At 32.5% G+C, this 6,643-nt stretch overlaps 1 non-coding gene across 1 annotated transcript; it reads right to left on the bottom strand.

Annotated features, from left to right (window-relative positions):
- Nucleotides 1-5,569: 5,569 nt before the first annotated feature.
- On the bottom strand, nt 5,570-5,673 carry LOC112426291 (U6 spliceosomal RNA). The gene has a single exon (XR_003017568.2). It is a non-coding gene; the product is annotated as a U6 spliceosomal RNA (small nuclear RNA).
- Nucleotides 5,674-6,643: the final 970 nt, after the last annotated feature.

Below are 6,643 nucleotides of genomic sequence, written 5' to 3' on the forward strand. Positions count from 1 at the left end.
GTATAGATTTAATGCTATCTCCATCAAGCTACCATTGACTTCCCTTAAAGAATTGGAAAAATCTACTTTAAATTTCATATGGAACCAAAAAAAAAAAAAAAAATCCCACATAGCCAAGACAATCCTAAGCAAAAAGAACAAAGCTGAAGTCATCATGCTACCTGACTTAAAACCGTACTACACAGCTACAGTAACCACAACAGCATGGTAGTGGTACCAAAACAGATATATAGACCAATGGAACAAAATAGAGGGCTCATAAATAACACCACACAAAACCGTCTGATTTTTGACAAACCTGACAAAAACAAGCAATGGTGAAAGGATTCCCTATTTAATAAATGGTGTTGGGAAAACTGGCTAGCCATATCCAGAAAGCTGAACCTGGATCCCTTCCATACACCTTATACAAAAATTAGCACAAGATGGAATAAAGACTTAAACGTATGACTTAGGACCATAAAAACCCTAGAAGAAACCTAGGCAATATGATTCAGGACATAGGCATGGGCAAAGACATCATGACTAAAACACCAAAAGCAATGGCAACAGAAGCCAAAATAGACAAATGGGAACTAATTAAACTGAAGAGCTTTTCCACAGCCAAAGAAACTATCATCAGAGTGAGCAGGCAACCCACAGAATGGGGAAAAATTTTTGCAATCTATCCATCTGACAAAGGTTTAATATTCAGAATCTACAAAGAGCTTAAACAAATTTACAAGAAAAAACAACCCCATCAAAAAGTGGGAGAAAGATATGAACAGACATGTCTCAAAAGAAGACATTTATGCAGTCGAGAAAAATATGAAAAAAACTCATGATCACTGATCATTAAGGAAATACACATCAAACCACAATGAGATACCGTCTCATGCCAGTTAGAATGGCAATCATTAAAAAGTCAGAAATCAACAGATGCTGGAGAGGATGTGGAGAAATAGAATACTTTTACACTGTTGGTGGGAGCATAAATTAATTTAACTATTGTAGAAGACAGTGTGGTGTTTCCTTTAGGATCTAGAACTAGAAATACCATTTGACCCAGCAATCTGATTACTGGGTTTATACCAAATGATTATAAATCATTCTACTATAAAGACACATGCACACTTACATTTGTTGTGGCACTGTTTATAATTAAAAAGATTTGGAACCAACCCAAATGCTCATCAATGATAGACTGGAGAAAAATGTGGCACATATACACCATGGAATACTAAACAGCCATAAAAAGGATGAATTCATGTCCTTTGCAGGGACATGGATGAAGCTGGAAACCAGCATTCTCAGCAAACTATCTCAAGAACAAAAAGCCAAACACCGCATGTTCTCCCTCATAAGTAGTAGGAGTTGAACAGTGAGAACACATGGACAAAAGGAGGGGAACATCACACACTAGGGCCTTTCAGGGGGTTGGGGGGTAGGGGAGGGATAACATTAGGAGAAATACCTAATGCAGATGACTAGTTGATTGGTGCAGCAAACCACCATGGCACGTGCATACCTGTGTAACAAATCTGCACGTTCTGCACAGGTACCCCATAACTTAAAATATAATTTAAAAAAGCATGCCTACAAGATTTACAAAATAGCCCCAAAAGTACACATCTAACAGTTATTGATTTGAAAGAGGAAGTTGAGAGAGAGAACAGCATAAAAAGTTTTTTCAAAGAAAATATAACAACTTTGCAAAACTAGAGAAAGATACCAATATCTAAGTACAACAATATAATAGAACACAACACAGATTTAAGTCAAATACAACTACCTCAAGACAGTTAATAATGAAAATCCCAAAGGTAAAGGTTAAATAAAGGATCTTAAAAGCTTTTTAATAAGCTCCAATATTTCTGTTAGTGGACTTCTTAGTGGAAACCTGACTAGCCAGAAGAGAGTGGCATGATGTATTCAGAGTGCTGAAGGAAACAAAGGACAACTTTTTTTTTTTTCTATGATTTTTATATCCAGAACAAAAAAATCCTTATCACTTGAAGGAGAAATAAAAACTTTCCAAGACAAAGAAAAGCTGAGATATTTTGGTCAACACCTGACCTGTCCTACAAGAAATGTTTAAGGGAGTTCTTTGATCAGAAAAAGAGGTCATTAATGAGCAATAAGAAATCATATAAAGGTACAAAAGTCACTGGTAACAGTAAATAAACAGAAAAATACAGAATATTCTAACACTGTAATTGTGCTGTGTAGACCACTCATATCTTGAGAAGGAAGAATAAGGACAAACCTGTCAATATAATAACTACAACTTTTTAAGAGATAGATAGTATAAAATATAAACAGATACAACAAAAAAATTAAAAATCGGGGAATGAACTTAAAGTGTACACTTTGTATTAGTTTGACCTTAAATTAAAATATACTACTAGAGAAAATTACTTTTAGAAAAAAAGACAGGTAGGAAAAAGGAAAAGAGGATCATGAAACAACCAGAAAACAATAAACTGGCAGTAGTAATTCCTTGCAAATTAATAATAACATTGAATGTAAAGGGACTAAACTTCCCAATCAAAAGGCATAGGGTGGCAGAATAGGTTTTAAAAAATAAAATATAATAAATTATCTGCTGCCTATAAGAAACTCACTTCACCTATAAAGACACATGTAGGCTAAAAACAAAGGTATGGGAAAAGATATTTTATGCAAATGGAGACCAAAAGAGATCAGGAGTAGCTATTATCAAATCAGATAAAAATAAATTTAAAGATAAAACTATAAAAAATACAAGGAAGGACATTATTAAATGATAAAGGGGTCAATTCATCGGGAGGTTTTTTATTTATGCACCCAACACTGGAGCACCAATGTATTTATAAAGCAAATATTACTAGAGGTAAAGCGATAGATAGGTCCTCTACAATAATAGCTGGATACCTCAACATTCTATTTTCAACATCGGACAAACCATCCAGGCAGAAAATCAACAAAGGAACATTGGACATATTCTGCACTATAAACCAAATGCACCTAATAGATATTTACAGAACATTTTATCTAACAGCTGTGGTATACACATTCTTTTCCTCAGTAAGTGGATTATTCTCAAAGATAGACCATATATTAAGCCACAAAATGAGACAGAAAACTAAAAAAAAAATTCAAATCAAAATAAAGTCTTAAATGAAACACCTGAAATTATGAAACTACTGGAAGAAAACTTTGGGGAAGTTCTCCACAGCATTTATCAGGGCCAATATTTCTTAAGAAATACCTCAGAAGCACAGGCAACTAAAGCAAAAACGGACAAATGAGATCACAGAAAGGTAAAAAGCTTCTGTGCAGCAAAGGAAGCAATAGGTAAAATGAAGAGACAATGCATAGAATGGGAGTAAATATTTGCAAACTATCCATCTGTCAAGGAATTAATAAATAATATATAAGGAGACCAAAAACTCGATAGAAAAAAATCAAATAATATTATTTTAAAAGGTGTAAAAGATCCGATAGACATTTCTCAAAATAAGACATACAAATAGCCAACAGGCATAAGAAAATATGCTCAACATCATTAGTCATCAGAGAAATGAAAATAAAAATTATAATGATATTCATCTCATGCCAATTAAAACTGCTTTTCCCCAAAGACAGGCACTAATAAATGTTAGTGGGGTTGTGAAGAAATGTAAAACTTCCTACATTGTTGGTGGGAATGTAAGTAAGTACAGCTACTATGGAATGTAGTGTGGAGGTTCCTCAAAAAACTAAAAATAGAACTGCCATGTAATCTAGCAATTCCACTACTAGTTAATATATCCAAAAGCAAGGAAACCAGTATATCAAAGCTATATCTTCACTGCCATGTATATTGCAGCATTAGTCACATAGGCAAGATTTAGAATCAACCTAAGTGTTTATCAGCAGATAAATCAATACAACATGTGGTACATATACACAATGAAATATTATTCAGCCATAAAAATACATAATATCTTGTCGTTTGCAACAACATAAATGGAACTAGAGGACATAATGTTAAGTAAAATGAGCCAGGCACCGAAACACTCATTTTGCATGTTCTCACTGATATGTGGGAGCTAAAAATAACAAAAATAGAACTAATAGAGATGGAGAGCAAAATGATGCTTACTAGAGGCTGGGAAGGGAGGAGAGGAAGTAGGGAAAAATGGTGATACTAACTAAGTGCAGAAATTTACCTAGATAAATTAAATAAGATCTGGTATTTTATAGCAAAATAGAGTGACTATAGGAAGCAATAATTTCTTGTATATTTAAAAATAACTAAAAGAGTGGAATTTGAATATTCCTAACACACACACAAAAATGTTCAAGGTGAGGGATATCCCAATTACCTTGATTTGATCATTACAAATTGTGTGCCTATATCAGAACATTAAATATAACTCATAAATATATACATGTATTATGTACCCATAATAACAAAAAAGAAGAAACTTTAAAGAGTTTAGGGATTTTTAAATGAATGATATAAAAAGATGAAAAGTAAAGCAGATAAAGAGAAAAGTGATGTATTTTTATAATATATTTAATAATGTATTATATATTCAATATATTATGTATTAAATTTAATATATAATCAATTATATATTTAATGATTTATTATTCACTCACTATACTGTACATATCCACCTTATTGTGCATATATAATGTACATAATATAGCATATGTATCATATATATAATTTGGGCATAAGTTACCTTCTTAGATTCATTTTCATTGTTTATAATTCCTAAATGTTAATACTCTTTTATAATACAAAAAGGCACTTTTACACACTAATATGATTAAATGTTAAACTAACATCAGGTATATATATTCATGTTACTATGATACATCTTGCCAAGTGGGGAAAAACCCAGAGTAGCTTATCTTTATTATTTATTACACCTGAAAACTTTGGTCAACAACCTGAGGACTCTGAATGGTAAAGCAATACAACCAGGTTGAGACTCAAAGTCAAAAGTTAAAGTGACCTATATGGGTTGCATGTAAGTATTAGCTTGCTTGCGTGCTCTGTCTCACTCTCTCTCTCTCTCTCTCTCTCTCTCTCTCTCTCTCTCTCTCTCTCATCATATGTATGTGGATTTGATTATTTGCATAAAGTACAGCATGAATAATTATTTGCCACGTAAGATCCTTTTTATATTGGCTTTTAAGGAACTTTGTTCTATCTCAGAAGAGACTTTTTAAAGCCTTAAGCCCAGTTATGGTTGATTTGTGTCATTACATTCCTTTGTGAGTTGGATAAATTCTTCTCCACCTGAGGTCCCAAGATAACATGGGGCTCCTCAGCTTATTAGAAAGTTACATCCTATTGCCCAGACCCAGTCTCAAAAAATAAAAATGAAAAAGAAAAAAAAAAATTACATTCTTTATTTACCACAAGTAAGGAACTGTGTACAAGGACTGTATAGACAAGGTATGATGTCAGTTTCCCCAAAAGGCTTTCATTGGCTCTATAAGTCAAATTTTATTTCTTAAAAGAAAGCATGCCATTCCAATCAAAGCCTTGGGAAAATAACCAGTTTCTCCAATTGTGTCCCTTTGCAAAAGAAAACATTCATTTTTTTAAAAAAATATGGAATGCTTCATGAATTTGCATGTCATCCTTGTGCAGGGACCATGTTTATCTCTGTATCCTTCCAATTTTAGTATGTGTGCTGCCAAAGTGAGCACAGAAAACAGATTCTTGTCACATTTATGCAAATAAATATATTGCCATAAGTTAAGAATACTCAAAAATAGTTTCCAAATTCTGGAGAAATCAGATAGAGAGAAATATGCTCCAAATTTTATTTATAGGATTATACTTTACTCAATTGTTGAAAGCTGTAAAAAGCTCAAAAGTTTTCTTCACTTTAAAAAAATGAAGAATTAGCAACATTTTAGGCAGAGTCATAAAAGGATTATTTTAGTCATAGGTTCAGTCCATGCAGTTAACTATGGTTTTGCTTGAATTCACAAACATTTCAGCTCTCCATGGGAGTCCTGAAAGATTTTCCTCTTTTCTAATATCACAACATCCAAAGTTATCAGACATGTGCATTTAAGAGCACCTGTTAGAGTCCTTTAGATTATAAAACTTCCTTTTAAAGAGGATTAACATGAAACAATAATTGTCTGTGGATGACAAAAAGTCTTAGGGCGGCCACAATTAAAGGTATAATTAACAAAGAAATGTGTTACCTCTGTGGCACACACTAATTTAACATAACAATTATAATTATTAACATATACCAAAAACACATTTATACAAATACGGTCCAAAAAAGGCCAGATTTTACCTCTGCATTAGTGTACCATTGATGTGAAACCTAATTCTTTATAAAATATTATAGACAAATATATCAAATCTTAATTAGTTTGACCATAAGGTAAGATTTTCATAAATGTTTTATTTTTTTTACAATTTTTTTAAATGAAAATTTCAATGCTTTAATACAAGCTTATCCAACCCATGGCCTCTTTACTGTGTGTGGCCCAAGGCATCTTTGACTGTGAACCAACACAAATTCATAAACTTTTTAAAAATATTATAATTTTGGGGGGCTTTTTTTTTTTTTTTTTTTTGCTCATCAACTATCGTTAGTATTAGCAGTTTTGTGTGTATGTAGCCAAAGACAATGTTTTTTCTTTCAATGTGGCC

The sequence above is a fragment of the Macaca nemestrina genome, chromosome 5 (assembly GCF_043159975.1).
Source record: "Macaca nemestrina isolate mMacNem1 chromosome 5, mMacNem.hap1, whole genome shotgun sequence".
Classification (NCBI taxonomy): Eukaryota; Metazoa; Chordata; class Mammalia; order Primates; family Cercopithecidae; genus Macaca; species Macaca nemestrina.